Raw genomic sequence first — 19,090 nt, 5'->3', positions numbered from 1 at the left:
GACTATCGCTACCACTTAGTGATAAAGTAAAGCAATTACAGGGCGTTTGCATTTCATACAATAAAGCGACAACCATATGGCTCCTGCCAGTTGCCGATAACTTCGGTTACAAAACATGATCATCTCATACAATAAAATATAGCATCACGTCTTGACCATATCACATCACAACATGCCCTGCAAAAACAAGTTAGACGTCCTCTACTTTGTTGTTTCAAGTTTTACGTGGCTGCTACGGGCTTAGCAAGAACCGTTCTTACCTACGCATCAAAACCACAACGATAGCTTGTCAAGTTGGTGTTGTTTTAACCTTCACAAGGACCAGGCGTAGCCACACTCGATTCAATTAAAGTTGGAGAAATTGACACCCGCCAACCACCTCTGTGCAAAGCACATCGGTAGAACCAGTCTCGCGTAATGTCGGTCCGGGCCTCTTCATCCAACAATACCGCCAAATCGAAGTATGACATGCTGGTAAGCAGTATGACTTATATCGCCCACAACTCACTTGTGTTCTACTCGTGCATATGACATCTACGCATAAAACCTGGCTCGGATGCCACTGTTGGGGAACGTAGTAATTTCAAAAATTTCCTACGCACACGCAAGATCCTGGTGATGCATAGCAACGAGAGGGGAGAGTGTTGTCCACGTACCCTCGTAGACCGAAAGCGGAAGCGTTAGCACAACGCGGTTGATGTAGTCGTACGTCTTCACGGCCCGAACGATCAAGCACCGAAACTACGACAGCTCAGAGTTCTAGCACACGTTCAGCTGGATGACGTCCCTTGAACTCCGATCCAGCCGAGTGTCGAGGGAGAGTTCCGTCAGCACGACAGCGTGGTGACGATCTTGATGTTCTACCGTCGCAGGGCTTCGCCTAAGCACCGCTACGATATTATCGAGGTGGACTATGGTGGAGGGGGGCACCGCACACGGCTAAGAGATCCAAGGGATCAATTGTTGTTGTGTCTATGGGGTGCCCCCCTGCCCCTGTATATAAAGGAGAAAGGGGGGAGGCGGTCAGCCTAGGGAGGAGGCGCGCCAAGGGGGGAGTCCTACTCCCACCGGGAGTAGGACTCCTCCTTTCCTTGTTGGAGTAGGAGAGAAGGAAAGAGGAGGAGAGGGAGAAGGAAAATGGGGCTGCCTCCCTTGTCCAATTCGGACCAGAGGGGGGGCGCAGGCCTCCTTCCTTTTGGCCTCTCTCCTCTATTAACGTATGGCCCAATAAGGCCCACATACTCCCCGGCGAATTCCCGTAACTCTCCGGTACTCCAAAAAATACCCGAATCACTCGGAACCTTTCCGAACTCTGAATATAGTCGTCCAATATATCGATCTTTACGTCTTGGCCATTTCGAGACTCCTCATCCTGTCCCCGATATCATCCGGGACTCCGAACTCCTTCGGTACATCAAAACTCATAAACTTATAATTTAACTATCATCGAAACCTTAAGCGTGCGGACCCTACGGGTTCGAGAATAATGTAGACATGACCGAGACACGTCTCCGGTCAATAACCAATAGCGGAACCTGGATGCTCATATTGGTTCCCACATATTCTACGAAGATCTTTATCGGTCAGACCGTATAACAACATACGTTGTTCCCTTTGTCATCGGTATGTTACTTGCCCGAGATTCGATCGTCGGTATCTCAATACCTAGTTCAATCTCGTTACCGGAAAGTCTCTTTACTCGTTCCGTAATACATCATCTCGCAACTAACTCATTAGTTGCAATGCTTACAAGGCTTAAGTGATGTGCATTACCGAGAGGGCCCAGAGATACCTCTCCGACAATCGGAGTGACAAATCCTAATCTCGAAATACGCCAACCCAACAAGTACCTTTGGAGACACCTGTATAGCACCTTTATAATCACCCAGTTATGTTGTGACGTTTGGTAGCACAAAAAGTGTTCCCCCGGTAAACGGGAGTTGCATAATCTCATAGTCATAGGAACATGTATAAGTCATGAAGAAAGCAACAGCAACATACTAAACGATCAAGTGCTAAGCTAACGGAATGGGTCAAGTCAATCACATCATTCTCCTAATGATGTGATCCCATTAATCAAATGACAACTCTTTGTCCATGGCTAGTAAACATAACCATCTTTGATTAATGAGCTAGTCAAGTAGAGGCATACTAGTGACACTTAGTTTGTCTATGTATTCACACATGTATCATGTTTCCGGTTAATACAATTCTAGCATGAATAATAAACATTTATCATGATGTAAGGAAATAAATAATAACTTTATTATTGCCTCTAGGGCATATTTCCTTCAGAAAGCACTTCTGTGACATGTGATTTATCGTCATGGAAGTGGACACTTCCGTGATGATAATTTTGGTAATGTCATGGAACACTTCTACGACAGCACATGTATGACTATCTTGATTCTGTCATAAATTTGTCATGGATGTACATGCATGACAAAAAATGCGACCTACTGTGGCAAACATGTATCATCACAGAAGTGTATTTTTTTGTAGTGTTTCAAGATGATTGAGTTAGCTCGCATACAAAACAAGTATCTCACACAGGAAAATATTTTGTTGAAGGATCATATCGTCGCACTCAAGGGCATTATTCGCAAATTGGAGGAGCTTTTACGCTCGATGTGCGATTATCCACCATCATCATCACCACCTTCATCACCTCCGAGGACATAATCACATGGGTATGGGCACTCCCCTTGGCAACTGCCAAGCTTGGGGGAGGTGCCCATGTATCGTATCACCATCACACTCCTATCTTTACCGTTTTTACTTAGTTCGATCCTTTTGGTAATATCTTGATCTAGACTAGTAGAATAATGTTTTGGTATGAATTAGTTTTGAGTTTTGCTTTGTGATCCCTCTATGTAATCGAGTACGTGAGCTATATATAATAAAGATTAGTGTTGAGTCAAGGGCTTTGCTATCTGCTACGTCTTGACCTTGCGTTGGTTTTCCTTGAAGAGGAAAGGGTGATGCAGCAATAGTAGCGTAAGTATTTCCCTTAGTTTTTGAGAACCAAGGTATCAATCCAGTAGGAGGCTCCTCAAAAGCCCCACGCATCTACACAAACAAACAAGAACTCGCAACCAACGCGATAAAGGGGTTGTCAATCCCTTCATGGCCACTTGCGGAAGTGAGATCTGATAGAGATAATATGATAAGATAAATATATTTTTGGTATTTTATGATCTAGATTGGAAAAGTAAAGATGCAAATAAAAGTAGATTGAAAGCTTATATGATAAGAGATAGACCCGGGGGCCATAGGTTTCACTAGTGGCTTCTCTCAAGATAGCATAATTATTACGGTGGGTGAACAAATTACCGTCGAGCAATTGATAGAAAAGCGAATAATTATGAGATTATCTAGGCATGATCATGTATATAGGCATCACGTCCGTGAAAAGTAGACCGACTCCTGCCTGCATTTACTACTATTACTCCACACATCGACCGCTATCCAGCATGCATCTAGAGTATTAAGTTCATAAAGAACAGAGTAACGCATTAAGAAAGATGACATGATGTAGAGGAATAAACTCATGCAATATGATATAAACCCCATCTTTTTATCCTCGATGGTAATAATACATTACGTGCCTTGCTGCCCCTGCTGTCACTGGGAAAGGACACCGCAAGATTGAACCCAAAGCTAAGCACTTCTCCCATTGCAAGAAAGATCAATCTAGTAGGCCAAACCAAACTGATAATTCGAAGAGACTTGCAAAGATAACTTAATCACACATAAAAGAATTCAGAGGAGATTCAAATATTTCTCATAGATAAACTTGATCATAAACCCACAACTCATTGGATCTTGACAAACACACCGCAAAAAGAGTTACATCGAATAGATCTCCAAGAAGATCGAGGAGAACATGGTATTGAGATCCAAAGAGAGAGAAGAAGCCATCTAGCTAATAACTATGGACCCGAAGGTCTGTGGTAAACTACTCACAACTCATCGGAAGGGCTATGGTGTTGATGTAGAAGCCCTCCATGGTCGATTCCCCCTCCGTTAGAGCGCCGGCGAAGGCTCCAAGATGGGATCTCGCGGATACAGAAGGTTACGGTGGTGGAAATAGTTTTTCGTGGTCGCCCCTGATGTTCTCGGGGTACGTGGGTATATATAGGAAGAAGTAGGTCGGTGGATGCCCGAGGGCCCACGAGATAGGGAGGCGCGCCCAGTAGGGGGGAGGGGCGCCCTCCACCCTCGTGGCCTCCTCGATTGTTTCTTGACTTGCACTCCAAGTCCTCTGGATCACGTTTGTTCCAAAAAGATCGCTCCCGAAGGTTTCATTCCATTTGGACTCCATTTGGTATTCGTTTTCTTCGAAACACTGAAATAGGCAAAAAAACAGCATACGGGTTGGGCCTACGGTCAGTAGGTTAGTCCCAAAAATGATATAAAAGTGTAAAGTAAATCCCATAAACATCCAAACGGGTAATATAATAGCATGGAACATTCTAAAATTATAGATACGTTGGAGACGTATCAAGCATCCCCAAGCTTAATTCCTGCTCGTGCTCGAGTAGGTAAATGATAAAAACAGAATTTTTGATGTGGAATGCTACCTAGCATAATTCTCAATGTAAATTTCTTTATTGTGGCATGATTGTTCAGATCCAAATGATTCAAGATAAAAGCTTATAAAACATAAAAAATAGTAATACTTCGAAGCATCCTAGCAAATAATCATGTCTTATCAAAATAGCATAGCCAAAGAAAGCTTATCCCTACAAAATCATATAGTTAGGCCATGCTTCATTTTCATTACACAAAATACTCCCATCATGCACAACCCCGGTTTCAGCCAAGCAATTGGTTCATACTTTTTAACGCGCTTCAGCTTTTTCGACTCTTACGCAATATATGAGCGCAAGCCATGGACATAGCACTATGGTGGTATATGGTGGTGGTTGTGAGGACAAAAAGGGAGAAGATAGTATCACATCAATTAGGCGTATCAACGGGCTATGGAGATGCCCATCAATAATATCAATGTGAGTGAGTAGGGATTGCCATGCAACAGATGCACTAGAGCTATAAATGTATGAAAGCTCAACAAAAGAAACTAAGTGGGTGTGCATCCAACTCGCTTGCTCATGAAGACCTAGGGCATTTGGAGGAAGCCCATCATTGGAATATACAAGCCAAGTTCTACAATGAAAAATTCCCAGTAGTATATGAAAGTGACAACACAAGAGACTCTCTATCATGAAGATCATGGTGCTATTTCGAAGCACAAGTGTGGAAAAAGATATAGTAGCATTGTCCCTTCTCTCTTTTTCTCTCATTATTTTATTTTTATTTTTTATTTGGCCTTTCTCTCTTTTTTTATTTGGCCTTTCTCTTTTTTTATTTGGTGGGCTCTTTGGCCTCTTTTTTTATAAAGTCCGAAGTCTCATCCCGACTTGTGGGGGAATCATAGTCTTCATCATCCTTTCCTCACTTGGGACAATGCTCTAATAATGAAGATCATCACACTTTTATTATTTACAACTCGAGAATTACAACTCAACACTTAGAACAAAATATGACTCTATATGAGTGCCTTCGGCGGTGTACCGGGATATGCAATGAATCAAGAGTGACATGTATGAAAATTATAAGGGTGGCCTTGCCACAAATACAATGTCAACTAGATGATCATGCAGAGAGCAATATGCCAATGATGAGCGTGTCATAATAACGGAACAGTGGAAATTTGCATGGCAATATATCTCGGAATGGCTATGGAAATGCCATAATAGGTAGGTATGGTGGCTGTTTTGAGGAAGGTAAATAATGGGTTCATGATACCGGCGAAAGTTGCGCGGCACAATAGAGGCTAGCAAAGTGGAAGGCTGAGTGTGCGTATATCCATGGACTCACATTAGTCATAAAGAACACATATACTTATTGCAAAAGTCTACTTGCCCTCGAAGCAAAGTACTACTACGTATGCTCCTAGGGGAAGGGTTGGTAGGAATTAACCATTGCGCGATCCCGACCTCCACTCATAAGGAAGACAATCAAAAGAGCACCTCATGCAACAAATTTGTCACACAACTTTTACCATACGTGCATGCTACGTGACTTGCCAACTTCAACACAAGTATTTCTCAATTTCATAATTACCCACTAGCATGACTCTAACATTACCACCTCTATATCTCAAAACAATTATCAAGCATCAAACTGATCCTAGTGTTTTATGCACTTTCTATGATAGTTTTTATTATACCCAACTTGGATGCTCATAATTCTAGGACCAAATTCATAACCATAGCAAATACCATGCTGTTCTAAAATAATCTCAAAATAATATAAGTGAAGCATGAGAGATCAACAATTTCTTCAAAATTAAGCCACCGCCGTGCTCTAAAAGATATAAGTTAAGCACTAGAGCAAAAACTATCTAGCTCAAAAGATATAAGTGAAGCACGTAGAGTATTTTAATAAATTCTAATCAAGTGGGATTCTCCCAAAAGGTGTGTACATCAAGGATGATTGTGGAAAACTGAAAATCAAATACTAATATCATACAAGACTCTCCAAGCAAAACACATATCATGTGGCGAATAAAAATGTAGCTCCAAGTAAAGTTACCGATAAACGAAGACAAAAGAGGGGATGCCTTCCGGGGCATCCCCAAGCTTAGACTTTTGGCTATTCTTGAATATCTTGTGGTGCCATGGGCATCCCCAAGCTTAGGCTCTTGCCACTCCTTATTCCATAGTCCATCAAATCTTTACCCAAAACTTGAAAACTTCACAACACAAAACTCAACAGGAAATCTCATAAGCTCCGTTAGTGAAAGAAAGAAAAACCACAATATTTATATTGGTGTTAAACCTACTGTATTCCAAGTTCTCTATGGTTCATACCCTTACATACTAGCCATAGATGCATCAAAATAAGCAAACAACACACGAAAAACAGAATCTGTCAAAAACAGAACAGTCTGTAGCAATCTGTAACTCTCGAATACTTCTAGAACTTTAAAAATCCTACCAAAATATGAAGTCCTGGGAAATTTGTCTATTGATCTACAACAAAACAAATCAATCAAAAAGCACGTTTATGTGAATTACTAAAATTATTATCGTGAGCGCAAAGTTTTTGTTTTTCAGCAGAATCAAATTAACTATCACCATAGGTTATCCTATAGGTTCTACTTGGCACAAACACTAATTAAAACATAAAAACACATCTAAACAGAAGGTAGATGCAAAATTTATTACTAAACAGAAACAAAAACAAAAAACACAAATAAAATTGGTTTGCCTCCCAACTAGCGCTATCGTTTAACGCCCCTAGCTGGGCATAAAAGCGAGGATAGATCTAAGTAGTGCCATCTTTGGCACTCAATTCATAAGTAGCTCGCATGATAGATTCATAAGGTAATTCAACTTTATTTCTTGGAAAGTGATCCGTGCCCTTCCTTAATGGAAATTGGAATCTAATATTCCCTTCCTTCATATCAATAATCGCACCAATCATTCTAAGGAAAGGTCTACCAAGAATAATATGGCAAGAAAGATTGCAATCTATATCAAGAACGATAAAATCTACGGGCACCAAATTTCTATTTGCAACAATGAGAACATCATTGATTCTTCCCATTGGCTTTTTAATGGTGGAATCCGCAAGGTGCAAATTTAAAGAGCAATTATCAAGATCATGGAAACCTAGAATATCACATAAAGTTTTCGAAATCATGGAAACACTAGCACCCAAATCACATAAAGCATAACACTCATGATCTTTAATTTTAATCTTTATAGTAGGTTCCCACTCATCATAAAGTTTTCAAGGTATAGAAACGTCCAAATTAAGTTTTTCATCAAAAGATTGCATCAAGGCATCAACAATATGTTTGGTAAAAGCTTTATTTTGACTATAAGCATGAGGAGAATTCACAACGGATTGCAACAAGGAAATACAATCTTCTAAAGAACAATTATCATAATTAAATTCCTTGAAATCCAAGATACTGGGTTCAATGCTATTTAAAGTCTTGACCTCTCCAATCCCACTTTTACCAAATTTAGCATCAAGATCTAAAAACTCCAAATCATTGGGACGCCTTTTAACTAAAGTTGACTCATCTCCAGTCTCATTATTATTAAGATTCATATTGCAAAACAAAGATCTAATAGGGGAAACATCAATAACTTTAAGATCTTCATCATTATTTTCATGGAAACTAAAAGAACACGCCTTTATAAAACAATCTTTCTTAGCACGCAATCTAGCGGTTCTTTCTTTGCACTTATCAATGGAAATTCTCATAGCTTTGAGAGACTCATTGATATCATGCTTAGGAGGAGTAGATCTAATTTTCAAAGAATCAACATCAAGCGAGAGTCTATCAACATTCCTAGCCAAATCATCAATTTTGAGCAATTTTTCTTCAAGCAAGGCATTAAAATTCTTTTAAGAGATCATAAATTCTTTAACACTATTGTCAAAATCAGAGGGCATCTTATTAAAATTACCATAAGAATTATTGTAGGAATTTCCATAATTATTAGAGGAATTACTAGGGAACGGTCTAGGATTAAAGTTTCCTCTATAAGCATTGTTACCAAAATTAGTCCACCAACAAAATTTACATCCATAGATTCATCATTATTCTCAATCAAAGTAGACAAAGGCATATCATTGGGATCAATAGGAGCACTCTTAGTAGCAAACAATTTCATAAGTTCATCCATCTTTCCACCCAAAACATTAATTTCTTCCATAGCATGCACTTTTTTACTAGTAGATATTTTGGTGTGCCATTGAGAACAATTAGCAATAATATTATCAAGGAGTTTTGTGGCTTCTCCTAAGGTGATTTCCATAAACGTGCCTCCCGCGGCTGAATCTAAAAGATTTCTAGAAGCAAAATTCAATCCGGCATAAATTTTTTGTATGATCATCCATAAATTCAAACCATGACTAGGGCAATTGCGAATCATCAATTTCATTCTTTCCCAATATTGGGCAACATGCTCATGATCAAGTTGTTTAAAATTCATAATATCAATCCTAAGAGTGATGATCTTAGCGGGAGGAAAATACTTAGAGATAAAAGCATCTTTGCACTTGTTCCATGAATCAATACTATTCTTAGGCAAAGATGAAAACCAAACTTTAGCACGATCTCTAAGTGAAAACGGAAATAACTTCAATTTAACAATATCGTTATCCGTATCTTTCTTCTTTTGCATCTCACACAAATCAACAAAGTTGTTTAGATGGGTAGCGGCATCTTCACTAGAAGGCCGGAGAATTGATCTTTCATGACAAGATTCAGCAAAGTAGTATTGATTTCACAGGACTCAACAACATTAAGAGGAGCAATCAGAGTACTAAGGAAATCATTATTATTGGTATTGGAGAAATCACACAATTTAGTATTATCTTGCGCCATCGCGACAAGTAATCCAACACACAAGCAAACAGACAGGCAAACTAAAGAGAGAGGAGATTGGGAAAGAGAAGGCAACTAAAACGACAAGGGTGAAGTGGGGGAGAGGAAAACGAGAGGCAAATGGCAAATAATGTAAATGCGAGGGAGATGAGTTTGTGATGGGTACTTGGTATGTCTTGACTTGAGCAAATACCTCCCCGGCAACGGCGCCAGAAATCCTTCTTGCTACGTCTTGAGCTTGCGTTGGTTTTCCTTGAAGAGGAAAGGGTGATGCAGCAATAGTAGCGTAAGTATTTCCCTCAGTTTTTGAGAACCAAGGTATCAATTCAGTAGGAGGCTCCTCAAAAGTCCCACACACCTACACAAACAAACAAGAACTTCGCAACCAACATGATAAAGGGGTTGTCAATCCCTTCACGGCCACTTGCGAAAGTGAGATCTGATAGAGATAATATGATAAGATAAATATATTTTTGGTATTTTATGATATAGATTGGAAAAGTAAAGATGCAAATAAAAGTAGATTGAAAGCTTATATGATAAGAGATAGACCCGGGGGCCATAGGTTTCACTAGTGGCTTCTCTCAAGATAGCATAAGTGTTACGGTGGGTGAACAAATTACCATCGAGCAATTGATAGAAAAGCGAATAATTATGATATTATCTAGGCATGATCATGTATATAGGCATCACGTCCGTGACAAGTAGACCGACTCCTGCCTGCATCTACTACTATTACTCGACACATCGACCGCTATCCAGCATGCATCTAGAGTATTAAGTTCATAAAGAACAGAGTAACACATTAAGAAAGATGACATGATGTAGAGGGATAAACTCATGCAATATTATATAAACCCCATCTTTTTATCCTTGATGGCAACAATACAATACGTGCCTTGTTGCCCCTGCTATCACAAGGAAAGGACACCGCAAGATTGAATCCAAAGCTAAGCACTTCTCCCATTGCAAGAAAGATCAATCTAGTAGGCCAAACCAAACTGATAATTCGAAGAGACTTGCAAAGATAACTTAATCACACATAAAAGAATTCAAAGGAGATTCAAATATTTCTCATAGATAAACTTGATCATAAACCCACAATTCATTGGATGTCGACAAACACACCGCAAAAATAGTTACATCGAATAGATCTCCAAGAAGATCGAGGAGAACATGGTATTGAGATTCAAAGAGAGAGAAGAAGCCATCTAGCTGATAACTATGGACCCGAAGGTCTGTGGTAAACTACTCACAACTCATCGGAAGGGCTATGGTGTTGATGTAGAAGCCCTCCGTGGTTGATTCCCCCTCTGGCGGAGCGCCGGCAAAGGCTCCAAGATGGGATCTCGCAGATACAGAAGGTTACGGTGGTGGAAATAGTTTTTTGTGGTCGCCCCTGATGTTCTCGGGGTACGTGGGTATATATAGGAGGAAAAAGTAGGTCGGTGGACGCTCGAGGGCCCACGAGATAGGGAGGCGCGCCCAGTAGGGGGGGGCGCCCTCCACCCTCGTGGCCTCCTCGATTGTTTCTTGACTTGCACTCTAAGTCCTCTGGATCACGTTTGTTCCAAAAAGATCGCTCCCGAAGGTTTCATTCCGTTTGGACTCCGTTTGGTATTCCTTTTCTTCGAAACACTGAAATAGGCAAAAAAACAACAATACGGGTTGGGCCTCCGGTTAGTAGGTTAGTCCCAAAAATGATATAAAAGTGTAAAGTAAAGCCCATAAACATCCAAAGCGGGTAATATAATAGCATGGAACAATCAAAAATTATAGAAACGTTGGATACGTATCACTATCCTGCTATGATCTTGAGAAAATAGAAAGAATAAAATAACTAAAAGAGTTCATATTGATCTTATGGATAGTAATGACTTCACACACAAAGAGTATGATACATAAAAGTTGTTGAGAGTTGGCAAACATAGTTTTGGTCATCATTGCAATTAATAGGAAGTAATAAAGAAAGAGAGGTTTTCACATATAAATATACTATCTTGGACATCTTTTATGATTGTGAGCACTCATTAAAGTATGACGTGCTAAAGAGTTGATGTTGGACAAGGAAGACAACGTAATGGGTTATATTTTCTCACATCTTAGTTAAAGTATATTGTCATGGATCGTCCAACATGTTGAGCTTGCCTTTCCCCCTCATGCTAGCCAAATTCCTTGCACCAAGTAGAGATACTACTTGTGCTTCCAAATATCCTTAAACCCAGTTTTGCCATGAGAGTCCACCATACCTACCTATGGATTGAGTAAGATCCTTCAAGTAAGTTGTCGTTTTGCAAGAAATAAAAATTGCTCTCTAAATATGTATGACTTATTAGTGTGGAGAAAATAATCTTTACACGATCTTGTGATATGGAAGTAATAAAAGCGATGGACTGCATAATAAAGGTTTATATCACAAGTGGCAATATAAAGTGACGTTCTTTTGCATTAAGATTTCGTGCATCCAACTCTAAAAGCACATGACAACCTCTGTTTCCCTCTGCGAAGGGCCTATCTTTTACTTTATGCCTTTTACATTATGCAAGAGTCAAGGTGATACTCACCTTTCCCTTTTTCATTTTATCCTTTGGCAAGCACCTCGTGTTGGAAAGATCCTGATATATATATCCAATTGGATGTAAGTTAGCATGAACTATTATTGTTGACATTACCCTTGAGGTAAGACATTGGGAGGCAACACTATAAGCCACTATCTTTCTCTGTGTCCGATTAAAACTCCATAACCATAAGTATTGCATGAGTATCAACAACTATGGAAGACTAAATGATAGTTGAGTATGTGGACTTGCTGAAAAGCTCTATTGTTGACTCTTTCTTATGTTATGATAAATTGCAATTGCTTCAATGACTGAGATTACAATTTGTTAGTTCTCAATGAAGTTTCTGATTCATACTTGACATTGTGAATAGATTGTTACTTGAGCATAAGAAATCATATGACAAATTATATATATGTTGCTGTTATAAGAATGATCATGATGCCCTCATGTTAGTATTTTATTTTTATCAACACCTCTATCTCTAAACATGTGGACATATTTTTTGATATCGGCTTCCGCTTGAGGATAAGCGAGGTCTAAGCTTGGGGGAGTTGATACGTCCATTTTGCATCATGCTTTTATATCGATATTTATTGCATTATGGGTTGTTATTACACGTTATGTCGCAATACTTATGGCTATTCTCTCTTATTTTACAAGGTTTAACATGAAGAGGGAGAATGCCGGCAGCTGGGATTCTGGGCTGGAAAAGGAGCAAATATTGGAGACCTATTCTGCATAGCTCCAAAAGTCCTAAAACTCCACGAAAGTCATTTTTGGAATTAATAAGAATTATTCAGCGAAAGAAATACCTGAGGGGGGGGCACCCACTGTCCACAAGGGTGGGGGCGCGCCCACCCTTACAGGGCGCGCCCCTGCCTCGTGGGCCCCCTGGCAGCCCTCCGGTGCCTATCTTCTGCTATATGAAGTCTTTTACCCTAGAAAAAAATCATAAGCAAGCTTACAGGATGAAACTCCGCCGCCACGAGGCGGATCCTTGGCGGAACCAATCTAGGGCTCTGGCGGAGCTGTTCTGCCACGGAAAATTCCCTTCGGGAGGGGGAAATCATCACCATCGTCATCACCAACGATCCTCTCATCGGGAGGGGGTCAATGTCCATCAACATCTTCACCAGCACCATCTCCTCTCAAACCCTAGTTCATCTCTTGTATCCAATCTTTGTACCAAAACCTCAGATTGGTACCTGTGGGTTGCTAGTAGTGTTGATTACTTCTTGTAGTTGATGCTAGTTGGTTTATTTGGTGGCAGATCATATGTTCAGATCCTTAATGCATATTAATACCCCTATGATTATGAACATGAATATGCTTTGTGAGTAGTTACGTTTGTTACTGAGGACATGGGTGAAGTCTTGCTATTAGTAGTCATGTGAATTTGGTATTCGTTCGATATTTTGATGAGATGTATGTTGTCTCTCCTCTAGTGGTGTTATGTGAATGTCAACTACATGACACTTCACCATTATTTGGGCCTAGAGGAAGGCATTGCGAAGTAATAAGTAGATGATGGGTTGCTAGAGTAACAGAAGCTTAAACCCTAGTTTATGCGTTGCTTCGTAAGGGGCTGATTTGGATCCACTTGTTTCATGCTATGGTTAGGTTTACCTTAATACTTCTTTTGTAGTTGCGGATGCTTGCAATAGGGGTTAGTCATAAGTGGGATGCTTGTACAAGAAAGGACATTACCCAAGCATTGGTCCACCCACATATCAAATTATCAAAGTAACGAACGCGAATCATATGAGCGTGATGAAAACTAGCTTGACGATAATTCCCATGTGTCCTCGGGAGCGCTTTTCTCATTATAAGAACTTGTCCAGGCTTGTCCTTTGCTACAAAAAGGATTGGGCTACCTTGCTGCACCTTATTTACTTTTATTGCTTGTTACCCGTTACAAATTATCTTATCACAAAAATATCTGTTACCTACAATTTCAATGCTTGCAGAGAATACCTTACTGAAAACCGCTTGTCATTTCCTTCTGCTCCTTGTTGGGTTTGACACTCTTACTTATTGAAAGGACTACGGTAGATCCCCTATACTTGTGGGTCATCACTAATGTTACTATTTTGACTCACTTTGTTATACTTCAGATGCCCGAGGATGACAACATGTCAATTATCCTTGGTAGACCTTTATTGAATACTGCAAGGGGTTATTGATTGCAATAAAATCAAGGTCACTTTTCACATCAATGGTAATGAGCATACGGTGCCCTTTCCGAAGAAACAATTCCAAGTGAATGGTATTAATGTTATTGAAAAATCTCCGACAATCACTATTGGAAGTTTTCAACTACCTCTACCTCCTGTTAAAAAGAAATATGAAATGCTTATTGTTGGGGACATTCATATCCCCATTGAGGTAACTTAGTGATTAACGAAAGTTCTTCGGTTTCATGCTAATCGAAAGTGGTTGTTAATAAGACTCGATCAACCTTATTAATGGATCATTTTTGAGAGGTATGAAGTTGATGAATTTAGTGAGCACTACCTTCTGTCCCTACCTTTTGTTTTCTGTTTCTCTTAGTTAAATAAAATAAAATGCCATGCTTTGTTTGTTTTATGAGTTTTTTATGCAATAAAAAAATGACCCAAAAATAAAAGTTCATAGAATGCCCTGAAAATTTTACACGATTTTTTTGAATACTTATGAATTTCTGGTGCAAATAATATCAGAGGGAGGTGCACCAGGTGGGCACAACCCACCTGGGCACGCCAGGACCCCCAAGCGCGCCCTAGTGGGTTGTGGTCCCCACGTGGGCCCCCCTCACTTACTTCTTCTTCCCACATCACTCCATTCACCCATAAAAAATCACTACCACACACTCTCTCTCGTGTTCTTGCTCCCGAAACCATGGATTTCGATCTCTTTGCTCGAAGCTCCGTTTAAAAAACTGTTTTGGGGATTTGTTGCTTGGTATGTGACTCCTCCATGTGTCCAATTACTTTTTGTTTTAGTGGTTTATATTTAGAATAATTAGCTACTCTTGGTGCTATTGTAGATGATCTTACATGTTGAATTCTTAGAGTTCTAAGTAGTTTGAATGCTTGCTATGCCCTCTATGCATCCCTATGAGTAGTTGCTACCAATTTTGTGAAATTTTGTTGAGAAAAATCTTATCGACTAAAAATTTCAGAACTTTATTCATAGGAAAAAGATGAGTTTCTTTAGGAAGTTTGCTTCCAAGAAGAACTCCAAGTGGGTTATTGGGCAATCATCTGACAATCATGTCCATACCCCGAGGTTGGCGGAACTACAACCTTACGAGTGGCCGCATAATGCCTTCACGGAAGAGGCCGGAATCCTCCAAGAGTTCAACCAATATGCTGCTAATGTTGGCCTCACCTACTTCATCGCATCTGAATGCAAACAATATCATCTCCTCACAAATTCCTTTGTGCAAAATTTTCATTTCCATCCTAGGAACACCCCCCCCGAGGTGTCATTTAATTTATATGCTGAAAACCGCCAGATCCCACTTACTGAATTTTGTGTCATATGCATGCTTCCTTCTAATGGTGAACTGGTAGAGCCTAGGCCCTCAGAGTTTGACGGTTTTTACCATACTCTGGCAGTGGGGGATAAGAGAGGAGTATCCGGCACCACTGCCGTTAGCTTGCAATTTCCCGTCGTGCATTATTTTGCCTTATTTATTGCAAAGTGCTTGCTAGCGAGAGAGAAGGTGGGTTCACTTAGCGCCCCAGACTTTGCTGTTTTGTGTTGTGCACTTTATGACGACAACACTTATAGCTTGGGAGCTATTGTGGCATGCCGCCTTTACCTTAACAGATTCAAGGGTAAAATACATGGGGGCATTTTTGCTACTCGCTTGGCGACTCACTTCAATGTGCACATACGCCAGCATGGTTACCCCTTGACCAAGGTTTACCTAGATAGAGCAGCTACGAAGGACCATCAGTTTCTTGCTGCTGATTACCCTGATATTGACTTGCCTTACAATGTAGTTTTCAGTGAGAGAACTCATGATATTATTCCCTTGCCTGCACCTGCTTTATTTGATTATGTTGCCAGGAACGGATACAGGATTATGCCTGAGGACATTGTCGCTTACCAGAACAACCTGGCAGCGGCACAGGCGGAGCCTCAGCAATGGGACCCTATGGTGCCTGCTCCCCAGCACTTTAACATTGGACCTCATGGCTTGTACGACTGGTGATTACCAAGTTAGGCCAAAAGCCTAAACTTGGGGGAGTACGTATTTCCACCGACATTACATTCATGTTCACACATTTCATTCCAGTTGTCGGTCTCCACACTTTTTCATTGTATCATCCATGTTTAATTTATTTTCTCGCTTTCTTCTTGTGTGTTTGAAAAACTTTGAGAAGATCCAAAAATATGTTTCTTGCTTATTTTTGATTTTTCTTCCTAGTTTAAATTGTTGTAGCACTAAAAAGAAAACCCAAAAAGATTTCCTCGTTCTTCTTTTACTTGTTGGGAGCTTTCCCGTGTAAATAGTTTTTCTTGTTTTTGTTTTTCCCTTTTTCATTTGCTTGCTTCCGAAAAACCAAAAACTCCAAAAATATTTCAATGTGTTTCTCTGAATTTCTCTTCCTTTTTATTGAGCCATATCGAGGAGAAGACCACGATGAAAATGTTGAGTGGCTCTCATTTGCATTATTGATCTAATAAAGAGTCCATATTACCTTGTCTTCTCTTCTTGAATAAAATGTTTGTAGATTTCAGCTTAGTCCACGACACTCTTGCACTATTATTATTTTCAAATCGTTCGGTCATGCAAGTGAAAGGCAATAATGACGATATTAGATGAACTCGCCGTGGCAGAGAGAAACGGGTATGAACTCGACTTGTTCTATTTTTGTAAATATGTTTAACCTAGTATCCATGATTCAACCTATTATGATCAAACATGTTTGCAATGACAATTATATATTATAGTTTCTCATGCCATGCATAAGTAGCTAGGAGTGAATAATGATTTATCTTGGATATCAACATTGCATTAAAATGATTGGGATATAGTATGATGATATGGTATCCTCCTCTGAATGTTCGAGTGGCTTGACTTGGCACATGTTCATGCATGCAGTTGAATCAAAACCAACATAGCCTCTATAATATTTATGTTCATGGTGTTCATATCCTACTCATGCTAGTATCCAATGTTACTTATGCATAATGTATGTTCCTGTCCGTTGTTGCTCTCTAGCTGGCCGCTTCTCAACCTATTTGCTAGTCTTCGCCTGTACTAAGTGGGAACTCTTCTTCTACATCAAAAACGTGAAACCCAAGTTATTCGAGATGAGTCCACCATACCTACCTATATGCAGTATTACCCTGCCGCCCTAAGTAAATTTGCATGCGCCATCTCTAAAAACTTTAAATAAATATCCTTTTTGTGTGCCTGGATCGTTCATGGAACGACATGAGGTAGTCGATATCTTCAATGCTAAGCGGGTTATTCTTAGGTCAAGTTTTTATTCACTGCCATCGCATGAGAAAAGTGCGGTAATAGGGATGCCCAGTCCCAAACTACAAAAAGAAAAGAGCTTACAAATAATCAAACAAAAACTCCCAATGAAGTCATAACCTTTACGTTTACGCTTGGTAACCACCACTAGCATGCTTAGCATGGAAGATATTGATAACTGATAGTCGTGAAGTAAATGAGAAGGGTGCATGTCTCAAAATATCATTTACCTCTGTTTTAAAAAACTTGAGCTCTGGTACCTCTGCAAATCACTGCTTCCCTCTGCGAAGGGACCCTTATTTACTTTTATGTTGTGTCATCACCTTCTCAAATAAGCGCCAGAACCTGAGAGCACTGCTATCATGCTGATGCATTGTGTGTAGCTAATGTTGGGTGGATCATGACTGGATCTTTTCTACCATGAATTACAATGTTTAGTCGTTGCTTGAACTTTGGGGGTGCGCTGCATTTATGTTTTGCGATCTCAAAAAGGGCTAGCGAGATACCACTATTGTCATATTATATCATGGTTGTTTTGACAATGTGTTGCTATTTGTGATATCTTATTATTGCTCTCTAGTTGTTTATGTCATTGATATGAGTTAATATAATTTTTAAGAGTTATTGTTGACATGGTTAGTTATAATCCTTGCTGAAAACCTGGGTGCTGTTTAAGCTTATTCATGAAACAAGAGCGAAAGAGTTAGTAAAAGTTTTTCTTTTTCACTTTCAGTTTATCAACTGAATTGCTTGAGGACAAGCAAATGTTTAAGCTTGGGGGAGTTGATACGTCTCTGATGTATCTACTTCTCCTAACACTTTTCCTCTTGTTTTGGACACCAATTTACATGATTTGAATGAAACTAACCCCGGACTGACGCTGTTTTCAGCAGAACTACCATGGTGTTGTTTCTGTGCAGAAATAAAAGTTCTCGGAATGGAACGAAACTTTGCGAGGATTTTTTATCAATAAAGAGAATTTTTGGAGCCAAGAGATACCTGAGGGGGGCACCTGGGTGGGCACAACCCACCAGGGCGCGCATGCGCCCCCCAAGCACAACCAAGTGGGTGCTGCCCACCTGATGGCCTTGCCGACCCTGAAACCGACGCTATAAAATCCCATTATTCCAGAAAAAATCAGGAAGAAATAATTATCACGTTTGATGAGATGGAGCCGCCGCCGTCTCCTGTTCTTCATTGGGAGGCCAGATCTGGAGTCCGTTTGGGGCTCCGGAGAGGGGGATCTTTGATCTTTGTCATCGCCAACACATCTCCATCGCCAATTCCATGATGCTCCCCACCGAGAGTGAGTATTTCCTTTGTAGGCTCACTGGTCGGTGAGGAGTTGGATGAGATTCATCATGTAATCGAGTTAGTTTTGTTAGGGCCTGATCCCTAGTATCCACTATGTTATGAGATTGATGTTGCTATGACTTTACTATGCTTAATGCTTGTCACATTGGGCCCAGGTGCCATGATTTCAGATCTGAACCGTTAACTTTATCACCATTATATCCATGTTCTTGATCAGATCTTGCAAGTTATAGTCACCTACTACGTGTTACGATCTGGCAACCCCGGAGTGACAATAGTCGATCGGGACCACTCCCGATAATGACTGTAGTTTGAGGAGTTCAT

Source organism: Triticum dicoccoides, chromosome 6B (assembly GCF_002162155.2).
Source record: "Triticum dicoccoides isolate Atlit2015 ecotype Zavitan chromosome 6B, WEW_v2.0, whole genome shotgun sequence".
In the NCBI taxonomy this organism is placed as follows: domain Eukaryota; kingdom Viridiplantae; phylum Streptophyta; class Magnoliopsida; order Poales; family Poaceae; genus Triticum; species Triticum dicoccoides.
The sequence above is the reverse complement of the archived record's forward strand: the minus strand, read 5'-3'. Positions refer to the sequence as shown.